This window comes from Mixophyes fleayi, chromosome 7 (genome assembly GCF_038048845.1).
Source record: "Mixophyes fleayi isolate aMixFle1 chromosome 7, aMixFle1.hap1, whole genome shotgun sequence".
NCBI classification, from domain to species: Eukaryota; Metazoa; Chordata; class Amphibia; order Anura; family Limnodynastidae; genus Mixophyes; species Mixophyes fleayi.
Window position 1 is genome coordinate 7336903 of NC_134408.1, and position 19172 is coordinate 7356074.

Genomic DNA, 19172 nt, shown 5'->3' on the forward strand with positions numbered 1-19172 from the left:
TACTAAAAGAAAAGGGGTCTCCAGTCCACTGTACTAAACAGTGGCGCAGGCTTTGGTGATGTCTGAGCCTCTGTTTATATATAGTGGGTGCTCAGGAAGTATTTCATCATTGCTAGATCGACCAACACATTACAAACAACTACTTTAGCCTTTAGCAAGAAAATTTAAATTCTTCCTGTGACAGGATGGACTGCCTAGGCAGTCCATCCTGTCACGCCCCACGTTCTGCTTATTTATCAGTCTGACCTTCTTGATAAAGACCATATTAACGGTCGAAACGCGTTGAAGCCTAGACTGATCTATGAATTAACCTCAATATTTTGCCGATGATAGAGAGTAAATTCGAATCCACTGGATATATGATATGCGCTTATACATTGGCTATATGGTAGTAGTATTTCTACATAAACGCTATTGAGATTTTTTTCATTGTCGGAATGTTTATGCCTTTTCTGTCACATGTTTCAGGGGACATAAATAAAACCGTTCCTTTTAAACTATATCACGCTAGATCTATATTATTTTTTGTTTCCATGATTCTAATGTTTGAAAGACACCACGAGGAAGGAAACATATACTAGCAAGATATTTTTATTCAAGAGGAAACGGAGAAGAGCGATAAAGAACCTGCTACATGCTCATTATCTAGCATCCTCTGGTAGGAATTGATTTCTTACTTTTTTATACGGAGGTGACGGTGAGGTGGACGTCACAACTACTTTTGTCCCATGAGTGAACATTTGTTGCATAGCCAGCATTGAAGGGATTATATATGATGAACTGAATATAGATGGTTATTGTGCTACTTGGACATTTTTGTTTCAATATAAATGTAACATACTTCATCAATTTTATTTTATTTTCTTATTGTTTATTCTTGATCCATATGATGAATATTTTTCAAGAGATCCCCGGGTACAATTTAGCGCTGTTTATCTGAATATTTCAACTATCCATGATATTTGAGCGCTGACAGTTTTTTCTGTTTTTATTTATATTTGAAAGAGAATAATGACAACTGAGGAACTTTCACTTTCGCTCTTTCTGTTTGGAGTTGGAGCTCCCTCTGCTGGTGGCTTCATATATTACAAACTAGATAAAATGAGTTTCTCAGTCCAAAACAATTAATTAAATTCCCCTCAATTGAGTTACATATTTCAGTCAGTATATACGTTTGTGTCACTAATATAGGTGTTTCTCTAACAATAAAGGAAACTTTTTAATTATTCACTTGTGCGCTTGTGGTGACACTTATTGTGGTAACAATATCTATGTCAATATAAGTCTAATCCATCAGCAGCAGCAGCTATTTATAATCCACACTTCTGTAGTATTTATTTTATACTGAAATTTACATTACAGGCTTCAAAACTGACTAACATTATTCAGACTGTTTCTTTTTATTTGAAAGCCGGGCTGTCAACAAAGTATCTATCTTTGGTGCATTAGATACAAAGTATGAACTACAGAATAACATAACGTCATTCATGTTTCATATGTATCAGTAGGTAGTTAGACATCAGAGGCAGATTGACATTATTCTCCAGACTACATTATAATAGACATCACACTACATTGCTATATAGTATCCAATATTGTGATCTTCCCACAAGATAAACCATGATTCTCACCTGCTTATCACAATTTTAGATATTTTGAGACCACTACTTCCACCTGCTGCTTCTTCACTACTGTCTGCTAAATAGCTGTCGGTCATCTGTGGGGGTATTTGAACCCTTCAGTGCAGCTACCTGAATGGAGCACTTGAATAAACTGCAGACAGGGTCAATATCTGCTTTTTTTCTTTAAAAAAATGGGTCCCATTCATGATACACATAAGGGCATATTCAATTGTCCGCGGGATTGCCGAAATTCGAAAATTACCGTAATAACGGTAATCCTGCGTGGAAAAACCATTAATACGGTAATTTACTCGCTGGATTTCCGCTCGCAGCTCAGGGAGCTGCAAGCTGAAATCCAGCGAGAGATTACCGTATTAACGGTATTAGTTTTTCCGCGCTCGAACCCGTGGACAATTGAATACCCCCCATAACGTCTGTGGCAATTCTCCCACGTGCAGCCAGATTTCTTCCAAAGCGCATGGATTTGCAGAGAAGGAGCAGCGGACTGCTCCAGCCGCTGGGAGAAAGCGGGAAGAGTGAGGGCATTTCTAGATATGGAGTAGCAGTGAACATGGTTTTCCAGAGCAAGACGAAAACAAGATTTTAACTTGCGCAGTGAGATTATTGAAATGAGATAAGGGGGGTGTATTTCTAGAGGTGGAGACGGGAGGTGGGGAGAGCGCACAGTCATTTCCATAGCGCAATACAGCAGCTCTAAGATGACAGATAACCGATCCCATCCAAAACATTTCATGTGACGCATTTCTAACCTTCCATTTCCACTTACTTTGTCTAATGTAAAAAGAAAGAACACACGTAATAAGAAGAGCCCAGATGTTTCCTCTCCTGATTAATGGAAGCCATAAATGAGACTATGGGCTAGATTTACTAAGCTGCGGGTTTGAAAAAGTGGGGATGTTGCCTATAGCAACCAATCAGATTCTAGCTGTCATTTTGTAGAGTGCACTAAATAAATGACAGATAGAATCTGATTGGTTGCTATAGGCAACATCCCCACTTTTTCAAACCCGCAGCTTAGTAAATCTAGCCCTAAAACAAGGTAAAAACAGAAAAGTTTAATGCAATGAAAGTGGTGGCGCTAAGGTGGACGGAGGTTGGAAAACATTTAATGATACGGCAGAGCCTACTTACAAATCACATTGAAATTGTCTCAAATCATACAAAAGTAAACACATGAAATACATAATGGCATTTTATTCAATACAATAAAAGAAAAACATAGTAAGACATAATACACAAGATAAGCTTTACAAAGTCTGTGATATTTTTTCGTTGTTTCGGCAGAGTATCCATCACAAATGTAGCAGAATGCATTAGGATTGTTTAAGCAGCCTCTTCGTGAAGAACTCGTATTTCTCTGGGGAAAAATTAACACCAATAAAAATAAAGTTGATTTAATATGATATTGTAACGTGGGCGTTGTAGATAAAACAGTTTTATCGGTAATTTACTTTATTCTTACTTGAAATACTCTATACAAATTATCACTACAACCACCCCGTATACAACTTGACTTATTTACACTAATTCCCTTTATACCAATATATTACACGGACGAGAAACAAGAAAACACAACAGATAACGCAAACCACTCAACTGCCAACTGACCGCTGGTTGGGCGACCGATCACTTATATATGGTGGGGGGGATATTCGAGAATGATTGCGGAATAAACACATACAATATTCGCACGTGTTAAGGCTAAGTTCCCTATTAATGGAGGGTATCCATGATCTCAAGAACTGGAGCCAATTCGAAAAAAATACTTTTATTTTCATTCAGCACCTGAAAAATACCCTAAATTCGTTCACATATCCATAACAACTAAAAAACATTTTGTTTTGTTGAACTATGTAATGATTCAGTGCTGACTGCTTACTTATTGTTCACAAAGTAAGGCAAATACATCCAATCTGGAACAACAGCAAAGTCTGTATAACGCCACATGCTAAGAAGGGAGTCGTCTTGTGTGAGTGCCCTGGACAGGTGGTATTCAGAAGTATCAATGGAATTGTCTGGCTTAATTTTACAACATATCTCATAAGTCACAAGCGCAGAAACGCCTCAAGCAAATATCCCAACTTATTACTTTGTTATTGCTGGTGAATACATTGACATTAGAGCAGTAACCCCACATATATTTTTTAAAAATAGCAAGTTGAGTACCTTTAAGCAGGCATTTTAGAGTCATATTTCTTAGATATCCTCCTACAAATCAATATCTCCTTTTTAAAAGCTCTCCAGTTGGTAAACAAAAATGGCTGCCAGACGCAGGAATAGTCAGCCTGAAACACAGACACAGGTTCTCGGTTCTCAAAAAGCCATGTGATGGCAGAGGTGGGAGAAAAAGTGCAGGCAGAGTTCAGAGGGCCGTTCCAAAGCCTCTCTGCTCACTACATCATGTGCCATGTGATGATACTCACGCTGTACACAAGTTCTTTATATTCATTTTGCAGTGCAGGATCGCTTACAGGTGCCGGTAGATTAAGCATCTAGTCACATCTCCAATACATGCATAAGCCCTGGCATCCGACCAAAGTGTAGAGGGCTTCCTTTCTCTGGAACTCAAGATGTGTTCCAAAAGCCGAACTTTCAGTTTCGGCTTGGAACGCATACACTCTCTTCCGTTCTCGAGCAGTTCAGTAGGAACGAGGTGATACAAAACCTTGTAACTGTGTATGTTACATCCACTGGATGGTAATGGTCCTCGTAGCTGTGTCTTTAAGGTCCCATACGTGTGTACATGTGGTATAGCCTTTTCTACGCGTTTCACCCCACATTTAGGGCTTCATCAGGAAGCTAGTATGGTGTGTATGCCAGAACTTGTGTACTTCAACATTTTTTCTTTGCATGCAGTTTGCTGAATTTTTCTACTTATGAACGTTTCTTATTACCCTCTAAGTGAGGAAGTATAAGGGAGATTACCTGTAATCAAGTTGCTTTGAGGGATATAGGAATCTCTACAAGGATTATTTTACTGACAGATTGTCTGTGAATCTTATATAAGGTACTTCATTTGAATGTCTATTTTTAAACGTATTATTAGTTAGATGGAGACTGTGAGTTCCCATCACAACATAGCATTTATTAAAGGAGTCACGAGACCTGGTTAAATATGCAAAATTATCTTGTACATTATTTTTGATTAATCCATTTACAGAATACATGTTACATATGTGCGTTGTGGGATAAATTTGTTTTACTTCTGTTGGATTCCTGCTTAAGAAACTATAAGCTTTTATATTGTTATTTTAATATTATTCGTATTTTGATGTTGTTTATAGTTTTTATTATGTTGCTTAATCTATCAGGATATTTTTATTATATCTGTATCAAGCAGCCTGATTAACTCATTAGTGCTACCATTTGATTATGTTTCATTGTCCTTTTTGATGTTTAGATCATTGTTTGTAGCTGCTGGGAAACAACACCTGGCTAATTTAGCTCATTTTTAAAATGTTTCCCTTTAAAGATTCATAAATGATAAGAATTCACTTCTTTTTAATTTGTTACATCATAGAATAAACTTGGAGTTATTTAGGAATTCTTACTGCGGAATAAGACAAAATGGAAATAAAAGAGCAATAAAGCTTATTCTTCATTAGTAACAATGTAGGCAGGGGTGGTAATCAGGGTCGGACTGCCTGGAGAAATCCCCAGTGAGCCCCCCTGTCCGAGGTTCCCGCCCTGTACCTTAGAGGAGAGGGGCCCAAACTGCACCACTCCTGCCTGAGGCCCTTTAAGGCTGACTGATACTTTGTGGCTGAATATACAGTGTACATACAACAAATGTTTAAGCAAATCTTCAACTGCTGTTTTGTTATATATTGAACTGTACATTTATCAGACAATAGGAGTCTGTAAGAAGCAGTCAGTATAATTTTGCAGCTAAGTTTCTCCGTATGTTATAAGAAAGATTCGAAGGGACAACCCGATTATAGGTGATTGTCTGCTTTGTCCTCAGAATCACTGTTAGGTTACCGGGGCAGTTATTCTTTTTTGCTTTCACACCCTCTAGTGGCCTCTCTGGTGGCTGTCCACACCTCTCTAGTGGCTGTCCACACCTCTCTAGTGGCTGGCCACACCTCACTGGTGGCTGTCCACACCTCTCTAGTGGCTGTCCACACCTCTCTAGTGGCTGGCCACACCTCTCTAGTGGCTGTCCACACCTCTCTAGTGGCCTCTCTAGTGGCTGTCCACACCTCTCTGGTGGCCTCTCTAGTGGCTGTCCACACCTCTCTGGTGGCCTCTCTAGTGGCTGTCCACACCTCTCTAGTGGCCTCTCTAGTGGCTGTCCACACCTCTCTAGTGGCTAGCCACAGCTCTCTGGTGGCTGTCCACACCTCTCTAGTGGCTGTCCACACCTCTCTGGTGGCTGTCCACACCTCTCTAGTGGCCTCTCTAGTGGCTGTCCACACCTCTCTGGTGGCTGTCCACACCTCTCTAGTGGCTGTCCACACCTCTCTGGTGGCTGTCCACACCTCTCTAGTGGCTGTCCACACCTCTCTGGTGGCTGTCCACACCTCTCTAGTGGCTGTCCACACCTCTCTGGTGGCTGTCCACACCTCTCTAGTGGCTGTCCACACCTCTCTAGTGGCTGTCCACACCTCTCTAGTGGCTGTCCACACCTCTCTAGTGGCTGGCCACACCTCTCTAGTGGCTGTCCACACCTCTCTGGTGGCTGTCCACACCTCTCTAGTGGCCTCTCTAGTGGCTGTCCACAGCTCTCTGGTGGCTGGCCATACCTCTCTGGTGGCTGTCCACACCTCTCTAGTGGCTGTCCACACCTCTCTAGTGGCTGTCCACACCTCTCTAGTGGCCTCTCTAGTGGCTGTCCACACCTCTCTAGTGGCCTCTCTAGTGGCTGTCCACACCTCTCTGGTGGCTGTCCACACCTCTCTAGTGGCCTCTCTAGTGGCTGTCCACAGCTCTCTGGTGGCTGGCTACACCCCCCTGGTGGCTGGCCACACACCTTCAGTGGTGCATTGTTTTGGGGGATCCCTATCATTGCATTCCCCCTGTGGGTTTCTCATGCCCCAGTCCGAAACTGGAGGTAATGATGATTATGGACCAGGTTACGTCATGGAGCAGTTGAGGCTGGTGGATGAGGCCGACTGACGTCCTAGGACATGTCAGAACATTGAGGGACTTATGCCAGGTGGGGTATCTTTTTACAATGAGCGGCTCGCCGATACCTTGTATTTTAAGGAGACGCGACCTGTACAATGTATTAGGCTTTCTAAATAACATTGTACAGGTCGCACCTCCTTAAAATAGCAGGTTAAGAACAGCAAACATAATGTGCAGCTTAAAACTGACATCATCGGTACCTGACGGCTTCTTAATTCGTCGGCAAGGTTTCTGGTCACCATTTCCAGCTGTCAGCATTACCAGTGTGCCGGAAAATACACCTTTGGTGTATTCCTGTCGGCGTATCTGGTATCAGCGATCCAGTCATCGTTTTAATGATTACCACCACTTATGCCGGCCGGTTGGGACCTCTTTAAGCACATGCTGGTCTCAGACTGCAGTGTGCAATGAATGAACAATGTGCCAAGACCATCAAGACCATGACCATATGAACTGGGACCTAAGGGGCAAACGATCTGCCCAGGTCCTTTCATTTCGGTTCTGATTGTTACCAAAAGTGTTTATTCCTTTTCTAGAAACCTTGTTGTTTGCAAATAAAATTTATGATGGTATATTGGGAAGTAACGGAAGACGGCACAATGCAGAATTTAAAGGATATAGACGACCAGACACAGACGTGACGTGATAGATTAATAATTGGGTAAAAGAGTGTGTAACATTCAAAACACATTATAATATCTTAAGATGTGTGCAACTCAAAATACAGTCTTTTTCCATCAATATATTTTTATTGAGAAATTTTTACAAGGATAAGGGGTACAGAAAATAAGAAGGGAGAATTAAAAATTGGGAGGAATGGAAGACATAGGGGAGATATAGAGGAACCCCCTTGCACACAATACATTCTTTTATGCAGCCACATTAAAAAAAACCTTTAAGCGTATCCAATGTTCTTCACGTATTTAAAAACAATTTGTCCCAGATATATCACCAGCATATATTTAGCATGTGTGGTATACAACATATACTTTTCACCAGTGGTTCTTATCCCTGTCCTTACACATAGACATCCCCAACAGTGCACATTTGTCAGATTGTTTCTTCCAGGAAGGCGTACGGGTGTATTAATCGATATTCGACTGTAAAACATCTATAAGTCCTATGAATAAAACTGGTACATAATAACCAATATTTTAAGGTCATTTACCAAAAAGAAAATTTGACTGAAGGATGAGTATAATATTTTATTTGGTTATGGGTGGGAAGAGTTATTATTCTAGGATTGTTTTGAAGATGTCCTCTTCTCAATTGTCTTTTTGCCTTCCTCCATCTGGAAATGGGAAACAGTGTTTGGGTTGAGGTAAGGGTTGGTGACAACTATCTTCCAGGTTCGGTATTCTTCTTGGGTGTGGCAGTTACCTTCTTCTTTGTTTTTGGTTCTCTCCTGAGCCAATGCTATACGATGCTTTGACTTACATAATCTTTTTAAAGGTTTGAGACCCATCGATGGGCTGGTTCTTTGACCATCTGGTGTACGAAGAGGGACCAACGCAAAAGATTTAGGAGGAGTACTTTGTCCTCCGTTCTCTATCACTTTGTTGTGGTCGATGGCTGACGCGCTGGAAGGTGTTGAGAAGAAGTAATCGACGATCTCTACTTTCCGAACATTATTAAATCTTCTACCTGATAAGTAGAGACAAAAAGTCCAGAGGTTAAATACAGAACAGACAATAAAGGTCCATGCATGTACACTTGCCGACTCTCCCGAGATGTCATGAAGAATTTCAGGGAGTCCCCTCGGTCTGCCAGTAGAGTAGGCTACCATCACCATCTTTCTTGTAAAGGGGGCAAGGTCTCCACTGAGATTCACATCATCGTAAGGTGGTCTTCATGAATTAGCACCCTTTCCAGTGCAGTGTTGAGATTCCCATCATTCCACAGAGGAGGGTGTGGTTGTGATGACTAGATCCCCCTGCACTTGCCCCTTGTATCTTCCCTCCAGGATCTACCTGAGTGAAGGTCGGAAATGTAGGTAAGAATGATGCAGTGTTCTCATTTAAATGCCTACTTGTTCTGTGTTTCAGCTTTGTATAAATGTAATTTTGTTATGGGCTGGGGGAGGTGTGAGATGTGTTATCTTTCCATCTTCCTCCAGTTCCAGTACGCCGTTCTATGTTCTACCGATCGCCTTGTGCTTCTTATACACTTCCTTCCTGGTCTCTAGTAAATACCCTTCATATATTGGAATGTTTCTATCATGTCACCTCTTGTCCCTTCTAATGCCACATATTCTAATTGTACTGCCCCTAGTATTTCAATGCTTAACTGAAGGTCATTTAAGAACCCATTGTGCATAACAAAATTCCTTCATGTTCCCCCCACGCATTTCAAGGTCCATAGTTACCCCTCTGCTCTCGCTAGACGTTTTCCCAGCTTAGAAGTGTGCACAGGAACATTCTGAAGAAGCTCACTGGGCAAAACGTTATACGAACATCCAATATCAAACCACTTTACTACCAACACTCTTCATTCTACTTTTCTATTTTTCACCTTAAATACTGCTTGGTTTAGACATCAGGGCTGTCTTCATTACATGTGTTGATTGTGTGCGAAACGTCTTATTACACCTCTGGGGAGTGTGTCTGGAAATACGCTTGTCTGCTGAAGTGCAACATGGAGAAGCTCAATGGGTCCTTTTAAAAGAGTAGGACAAATACGGAACACCCCGGGCTCTGAGCTGGTGCAAACGTGAAGTCCTTTTGTGGAGTGGAAATGGACGAAGGACTCTCACAGGGTAACGAACACCCCTAAATATGCTCCATCTCCACCCTTTATTTTATTATAATAATCTCACACCTGAAAACGAAATCTCATTTCTGCCTGATGCACAAAACAAGGAGCATCCTTACTCCATACTCTGCTATTAACATCCTCACTTCCCCCGATTCCTCTCCTCTGTCTGCACAAATATCAGCCCCTCCGGGAGAGTCACCTTCTTGTTACATAGATCTGTGCGCCTCAACCAGACCTGTATATTGTCTGTTTCCCTATCTGTATGTCAGCATCTAGAGTGTATTGTGACATCACAGAATGTGTGACATCACAGCCTGTGTGACATCAGCATGAGACTCAGAGAATTAAGTGATATCCAACTGGTTACTTACTAAATGTAATTTTATTAGAACAGATATTGCACCTGTGAGAAAAACTGACGCCCCTGTCCTGCTCAATCTAACTGGGGACATACAGATTTCAACAGGTGAAAGTCAAACTGTTTCTGATTTACTACCTCTAAAACTAGTGCAAAGAAACAAGGTGGTATTATCATAGCAACCAATAAGACGTTTGTTTTCATAGTTTTACACTTTACTGGAAAAATATCACCCTCCTCTGCCAATTATTTGTAAATGGTCCCAACTAATCACCAAACCATCTGCTTCTCATCACATATATCTATCTACTGAGATAATGAAAGTGATATCACAAACAGTTACTGCCTCGGCTCTGCGGCACTGATGATGTCATACAGTTCTACCAATAAAGGACTTACCTTGGCTCCTGGCCAGCTCAGCGCCATCTACAGTCTGCCCCACTGACGGTAGATATAGTCCAAGCTGGGAAATATCCAGTATTTGTCCTACATTAGGCTGAGGACGATCCATTTCTCACTAAGTCCACCAGCACCAGATGCGATGGAGATGTGATATCCGGCTGTACTGACCCAGCCACACTCTGCTCAGTATGAAGAGCTGGGATGAAGTGAGGCCGCAGCTGGTTCTCCGATCTTTATACCTGTCCATGTGATGACCACATCATAGGGGTCTGTGACACAACAATGAGAATTCCGCTCACCATAGAGAGGAGAGCTGGTCAGGCCAGACAGTATCTTTCCTGTAGAAGACCTCCAGCATCTCCACTACAGCAGCAGCTACACCAAATATGACCGAGTGTAACACTTACCAATGACAGACGAATAGATGTCACTATAGTTGACTGACTGGGGCCAGAGTAATGCAGTGGGTGGCAGGGAAGTAGAAGAATCATCATCATCATCATCTATTTATATAGCGTCACTAATTCCGCAGCTCTGTACAGAGAACTCAGTCACATCAGTCCCTGCACCATTGGAGTTTATAGTCTAAATTCCCTAACATACACACACAAACATACACACAGAGAGAAAGATAGACTAGGGTCAATGCAATAGCAGCCAATTAACCTACCAGTATGTTCTTGGAGTGTGGGAGAAAACGGAGCACCTGGATGAAACCCAAATGAGGCTATGGTCGGGAATCGAACTCATGACCCCAGTGCTGTGAGGCAGAAGTGCTAACCACTGAGCCACCGTGCTGCCCATGTGAAAATAGTCCGTAAGAGGTGGCACTCAAGGATTTTCTTACACAGTATTTTCAGCAATAGATGTTTATTGGAAGATTCCAACGTTTCAGTTACAAAAGTATAACTTCCCTCAAGGACATGATACTCTATAATCAAAGTGCCCGCTTTATATAGTGTAGTAAATTACTTACCCTGCACATGTATGTACCCTGGTGTCCCGCTTCCCTCGAAGACACACTCGGCATACGCAGCAGCTCTGGCCAAGCCCAGCCGGATGCATGCAACCAATCAGGAGGACGGAGGCTCCTAGTGTTATAAGACTCAACGTCTACGTCGGGTAGCGTTGTCTGGGCAACCTGATTTTATGGCGCTATTTAATTCCATAAATGCCTCCAGTACTACCATCAAATTCAACCATGAATGGGAAATGGAAGAAATTAATTATCTAGATGTACGTGTGAATAGACAGTATATACCATAAGTCCACTGATAGAAATATTATTCTTCAAGCTAACAGCCATCACCCTCTTGCCCTTAAGCAAGGTTTACCATATTCACAGTTATTACATGTTCATCGTATAACAAGTTCAACGGAGGAATCTGAAGTAGTCATAACTTTGATGATTAATAAGTTTGTCTGACCAGGATCTTCTAAACAGCTTTTGGAAAAAAATCAAGGCAAAGGTTTTGAAAATACCCAAAAGCTGAAACCCTAGATAAAAAAGATAAAAGGACAATACTAAAAAGATTACCATGGGTTCAATCCTACAGAACCAACAGTCAATATATTGCTAAATCGACCAGGGCCTTATCCTAAATTATCTTTTTGGAAACACAGGCCTATCTCACCGTGGTATAAGAGAGGACGAAACATTAAAGATGAAGCAAGTAACAGTATGTTTATGAAGGTTAGAAAAGGATGTTTCAGATGTTTAAACTGCATCACATGCAGATACCTTGAAACTGGAAGTACCTGAAACATCCACGCTTTGGAAAGCAATATAAGATCAATTATTTGCTTACATCTAGTAGTACTCAGTAGATGGTCGTGGTTTGTTGATCTCAATATATGCCAACTACTACGTGTATGAAGTTTTTGTATAGCATTGTATAAAACTCTATTTAATTACCCATATTTGTCAAAATAGATCATTATATAGGATTCAACATCATCCTCTATATTTGACATTCAATCATTTTCAGACAAACCCATTTTTTTGGTGAGACCTACTTTTTCCAGTAGGGAATTGTATGATGTGGTGTGTTATAATACCTCTCTATATAATTCTTATCCATAAGGATAATACTCAGGGGCCAACAAATAGCCACTAAAGATTACACCTTTGTATGTAATGATATAATGTCTATAAAATATCAGCATATCAATCCACAAATTATATCAAGAACTCTCACGTCGTAACAGGACAAAAAATGCTCCTCCTGTAGGATTATTGTGCAATAATCCCAAAAGATAAATAATAATAAACAAATCAGAAATAAAAAAGCATAAACTGCACCTTCTAAATTGAGATATAGCCATCCAAATTACCATTACTTATCACAATAATTATTATATAAAAGTTTATGAATCCAATGTAAATTATTAGCCCAAACCCAATAAAACAATAACAAATAGTTAAAAAAAAAACACCAAAATATATTAATACAAACTAGAAATATTTATATATATATATATATATATATATATATATATATATGCAAATAGGGTGCATACCTCCCATTAGGTTTAATTGACAGATTAGACTCAATGGTCATTGTCTTTAAAATCATATGCAAACAATATTTTTCAGTTCATTATTTGTAGTCATGAATGTCTGTTCCACAGATTCACCACCAGGTGGCGGTGTTAATTATCAACCTTAGGGGAAGATTCAATTACCCATGAAGTGTCTCCGGACCGTCTAGTTTGTGTATATATACTTTGGTTATTCTTTACCTATTTCTTATTGCTTTATTAAGTTTGGGCTAATAATTTACATTGGAATAATACACTTTTATATAACAATTATTGTGATTAATGGTGGTAATTTGAATAGATATATTTAATTTAGAAGGGACAGGTTACTTCTTTTTATTTCTGATTTATGTGTCCTAATAGTCCACTGATGTCATTAGTAGCTCATACACAATATATATCCCTGCGTAGGGGGTGTTACCAGGGTTACTCTAATTCTGGTGTAGGCATTTGGCTACTTTGTCACTATTTTGGCTAGTGCTGCTTAAAAAGCTCTGATATATTTATTAAATTTTTATACATGCCTCTTAATATTTAGATAGAGCTTTCATTACCTCGGTCCCCCCCATATGTTCAAACATTACTGTTTGTTTTCATTTAACTTGTACCTGGGCCGTTCTGAGATGGTCGAGTGGTTTGTAAATAGACTGGTTTAATTACGTACATTATATACACACGTTCTTAGGTCACTTTTAGGTTATCATTCATTTACATTATTGATACATAGTTTTCTGTTCATATTTGGTCTGATGGGCTCTCCGACCCTCTGATCATAATCACCACCGTTTGTTCACAGTATTCTATTGTTGTTAGAGGTTGCCCAGGCAACGCTACCCGGCATCGATATAAATGGATGATGATGTTGATGATGATGATTATAGATGTTAAGGCTTATGACATCAGGATTCTCCGTCCTGCTGATTGGCTGCAGGCCTCCGGCTGGGCTGTACATAATCTGCACGCAACTTGTGTTTACAAAACGAGCACGTAACTTGAACATAGTTCCAAATATATTAAAGTACAAGTTCATCTCAATATACATTTCCATTTAAGTCTGGGTGTAAGTTAGAGATGCACATTGACCCCCGTGAACTGGTTTTGGATCTGGATTAGCTTCGTGTTTTGGTTTTGGCAAAACCGCCCTCGTGTGTTTTGGTTTTGGATTTTTTAGAAAAAATCCCAAAATATGCTAAAATCACATCATTTTGCTCTTTTTTGTGCCTACATTATTATTATTATTATTATTAACCTCAATAACACTAATTTCCAGTAATTTCAAGTAAATTTTGACCACCTCACAGGTCACAATATTGTTTTCATACACATTCAGACAAATACTGCAGCGACCTGGCTGGATGGTAAGCGACAGAGCAATGACACAAACACACGGCAGTTCCTACCCCATCTAGGACACATTGGTACACAGCAGTGGCAGAAATGTAAAATGGGGTCTGCCCTTCCTCCCACCCACGGTGATGTTGGATCTTAAAAAGGAATACAAAAATCACGAGATCTGACAACGTCACGATGACGTTTTGTCTCGTTTTCAAATCCGAAAAAGCACGAAGTGGTACTCTGATCTGCTAAGTTCGGGTTTATTTGGTTCTCGGGAAACCGAGCCAGAGCATCTCTAGTGTAAGTACGCGCTGGCTAAATGTTATTTGCCGTATGCAGACAGGCAGAACAGGCAGCAGAATATGGACATGAATATGTGCAATATAAGGTTCTATCAGACAGCATGACAAAAAAATATTTTATAAAATAAACGCATAACTCTTAAGACTATATTCATTAATGAAAAAATATTTGTAAAAAAAATTACATTTATTTAATTTTTTTCTAATAGCAAATACATAAATCAAGATGTTCTTAATGTGTGCTGTACGTACAATGCATTTGTATGGTCTATCTTACTTGCATACACATGGTTTGTGCTAGCGAGTGGCACATATACGTCTAGTTCTTAAAACACTATATGCCAAGTTAGTCATCACTATCCGTCAGCACTGACACCTGCCTTGTAGCTGGTGCAAATGATACGGCTAAAAAACTGAAAAGAAACTCAGGACTTAATCAGCCGCATCTATATTGGTGCACCCTCAGTATGGCATTACTGTACATTGTGTAGGTTCATCCGTCCCTTCATCATCATCACCATTTATTTATATAGCGACCGCTAATTCCGCAGCGCTGTACAGTGAACTCACTCACATCAGTCCCTACCCCATTGGGGCTTACAGTCTAAATTCCCTAACATACACACAGACAGAGAGACAGAGACTAGGGTCAATTTTGATAGCAGCCAATTAATCTACCAGTATGTTTTTGGAGTGTGGAAGGAAACCGGAGCACCCGGAGGAAACCCACGCAAACATGGGGAGAACATACAAACTCCACACAGATAAGGCCATGGTCGGGAATTGAACTCATGACCCCAGTGCTGTGAGGCAGAAGTGCTAACCACTAGGCCACCGTGCCCTTCAAGTCGTAGTCAGTCATGTCATTTCCGTTCGGGGCATGAATTGCCCACAATTGCGTTTATTGGCGCAAGGTCCATTTCTGAGCTATTTTACACAAGATACGGCACATAAAAGGACTTACAGAAGATGAATGAGGCCCAAAATCTCCCCAAAGCTTCAGAGGAATAGTCATAGCCATGATTGTCCAGCAGGAGGTGCCAGTGAGTCGCTCATATTGAATTGCTACAACCCTCCCCATACAAGCGGTGTGGAAACCCCCCTCTACAAATCCTGTGTTTGCCCCTGACTAGCCTGTTATTATAAACGGTTTGCGGTATTATCTTATCACTTACTTGTGCTTGAATCTCAATCAAAATATTACCAGAGCTCCCCTGAAAACCACAACAGCCCCACGCAGATTTTGCTGGTGTACTGTACCATATGTATTTAACAACAATTTTCCCCAGATATATCACCGGCATGTAAGTAGCATGTGTGGTATAAAATCTACACTTCTCACCAGTGGTTCCTTACCCTGTCCTTAGGCATCGCCAACAGTGAATATTTCACAAATCCCCTTTCAGGAGGGACTACAGGTGTATTATTCAGTACTTGACTCTAAATCATCTATAAGTCCTATGAATAAAACGTGTACATAGTAAACATTGTGTTAAGGTAGTTTAGACTTGCCAAAAATAATTTAGACTGAAAGATGATTGTAATATTTTATTTGGTGATTGGTGGGATGAGTTATTATTCTAAGAATGTTTTGCAGATGTCCTCTTTTCAATTGTCATCTTGTTTTCAACGCTCTGGAGATTGGAAATAGTTTTCGGGTTGAGGTAAGGGTTGGTGACCACAATCTTCCAGGTTCTGTATTCTTCTTGGTAATGGCGATTACCTTCTGATTTGCTTTTGGTTCTCTCCTGAGCCAATGCTATACGATGCCTTGAATTATATAATCTTTTTAAAGGTTTGAGACCCATAGATGGGCTGGTTCTTTGACCCTCTGGTGTTCGAGGAGGGGACAACGCAGAAGACTTAGGTGACATAGGAGGAGTGTGTTGTCCTCTGTTCTCTATCACTTTTTGGTGGTCGATGTCTAGCATGGTGGAAGGTGCTGTGCCAAAATGATCGACAGTCTCTACTTTCCGAACATTATTCTGTCTTCTACCTGATATGTAGAGAGAAAGAGTCAAGAGGTTAAATAAAGAACAGAAAATAATTGATTGTTCCGTGCACGCATGCTGCCAACTCTCCTGATGTCCAGGAGACCCCTGAATTTTGGAGATTCCTCCCAGACTCCTGCGAGAATAGGCCGCCCTCCAGGATCCCGCTTCTCTTTCTTGTAATGGGAGCAAAGCCTCCGCTGTGATCGGCATTATCAAGCAGTGGTGACGGGGGATATGAATGTCACCATGAACCAGCACCTCCACCGGTACGGTGGTGCCAATCACATCATTGCGTAGTGGAGGCCATAAACAGGCGAAATGCGTCAATACAACCCCTGCACTCCCCCTTGGACCTCCAAAAGGTATGATGCAGTGTTCCCATTTAAATGCCTACTTTATATGTGTTTCAGCTTTGTATACTTGTATTTTTTATGACCTGGGGAAGGTGTGGGACATATTGTGTTTCCATCTTCCTCCAGTTCCAGTACATCGACTCGAGTTCTAGCGATCGCCTTGTGCTTCTTATGCACTTCCTTCCCGGACTCTAAAAATACCCTTCATATACTGGAATGTTTCTATCATGTCACCTCTTGTCCCTTCTCTCCTCTACACTAATTTGTAAAATAAGATTGTTACTGTCAGGTAAAATACACACATTCTGATTGTATTTATTATTATTACCATTTATTTATATAGCGGTACTAATTCCGCAGCGCTGTACAGAGAACTCACTCACATCAGTCCCTGCCCCACTGGAGCTTACAGTCTAAATTCCCTAATATACACACACACACAGAGACAGACACAGACAGAGACAGAGAGAGAGAGAGAGACACTAGGGTCAATTTGATTGCAGCCAGTTAACCTACCAGTATGTTTTTGGAGTGTGGGAGGAAACCAGAGCACCCGGAGGAAACCCACGCAAACACGGGGAGAACATACAAACTCCTCACAGATAAGGCCATGGTCTGGAATTGACCTCATGACCCCAGTGCTGAGAGGCAGAAGTGCTAACCACTGAGCCACCGTGCTGTGTATGGTCATTTAAGAAGAACACCCGCTGCACAGAACAAAACGCCTTGATGATCCACTTGGTGCAGACATCAGCACTATCCTTATGACACGTGTTGAGTGAGTGTGTGTAATATCTTATTACACTGCTGGGGAGTGCATCTGGAAATACGCTTGATCGCCGTAGTGAGACGAGGGGGAGCTCAATGTGTCCCTTTAAAAGGACAAATACAGAAGGAACGCCCCTAAAAATGCCCGTCTTCCCCTTTATCTCATTATAATAATGTCACGCCTCAAAATGAAAGGTCTCATGGCTACACTGACACCCCTGCCCCTGTTAATCTATCTGGGGATATACACATTGCATCTATATGGTCAGGTAAAAGTCAAAACCATTGCTGAACTACTAATGCTGCAACTGCCAATAAAAATGTGGTGTTGTCATAGCAACCAATACGATGTTTGGTTTAAATTTTTTTAAAACACATTAAAAAAAATCACATCTTCTACAAATGTATTAAATGTGACTTACCTTGGCTCCTGGCCAGCTCAGCGCCATCTACAGTCTGTCCCACTAATGGCAGATATAGTCCTAGCTGGGATATATCCAGTATTTGTCCTACATTAGGCTGAGGACGATCCATTTCTCACCAAGTCCACCAGCACCAGATGCGATGGAGATGTGATATCCGGCTGTACTGACCCAGCCACACTCTGCTCAGTATGAAGAGCTGGGATGAAGTGAGGCAGCAGCTGGTTCTCCGATCTTTATACCTGTCCATGTGATGACCACATCATAGGGGTCTGTGACACAACAATGAGAATTCCGCTCACCATAGAGAGGAGAGCTGGTCAGGCCAGACAGTATCTTTCCTGTAGAAGACCTCCAGCATCTCCACTACAGCAGCAACTACACCAAATATGACCAAGTGTAACACTTACCAACGACAGAAGCTGAATAGATCTCACTATATTGTTTATATTTCAGTGCTGGGAACAGACTGGTGTCTCGTAAATAACATTTAAAGCCACTATTTGACATTACTATAGATTAAGGTCTGTGTAGTATTGAGCAGAATAAAAGACATGAAATAACTGGAGTGTTTATATATAACTAAATAAGTCCACCACACTCTCTTTTACTCCTCTGCCGCCATACTAGGAGGGAGGAGCTTCTCCCATTAAGCAGGCAGAGTTTGAGTGACAGTTTTGCAGACATGCTGTGCAGAAACACATTGGGGGGATTCAATTAGGCGCCTTGTTCCTCAGAACATCGCGGCTGCGCATTTTTACCGTTACTACGGTAAAAATCTCCTCTCATCTCTCCTCGCACAAACAGCCAATTTCCAAGTAATATCAATGACTCTGCAATCAATTTTGGAAAAGTTGAGGGGTCGGCGAGCCCCTGGGGAATGTTTCACTCTTTTTCCCCGAATGGAATATTTCTGGACTGGTTCCCCCAACACCACTGCTGAGGAAGTCAACGGGACTGAACACTCCAGTTATGGAAGTAAGAAGATCTGAAGGAGCAAGAAGAAGATAACTGGGAGAAGAGGAAGAAGAGGAAGACATCCAATCAGTGTCAGAAGAAGAAGAAGGCTGTCCCTGAAGAAATGAAGACTAAGGAAACATGATATATGTTTGTAAATTAAGCCAGAGGAAAACTTGCCAATATATTTCTTTATTTTATTTCCCTCTGAGA

At 41.0% G+C, this 19172-nt stretch overlaps 1 long non-coding RNA gene across 1 annotated transcript; it reads right to left on the reverse strand.

Moving 5' to 3' along the window:
• Nucleotides 1–15998: 15998 nt before the first annotated feature.
• On the reverse strand, nucleotides 15999–18641 carry LOC142097204 (uncharacterized). Its single transcript, XR_012678143.1, has 2 exons — nucleotides 18003–18641; nucleotides 15999–16461 (listed from the first exon to the last, which is right to left on the reverse strand). It is a non-coding gene; the product is annotated as an uncharacterized LOC142097204 (long non-coding RNA).
• Between the last annotated feature and the right edge of the window lie 531 nt (nucleotides 18642–19172).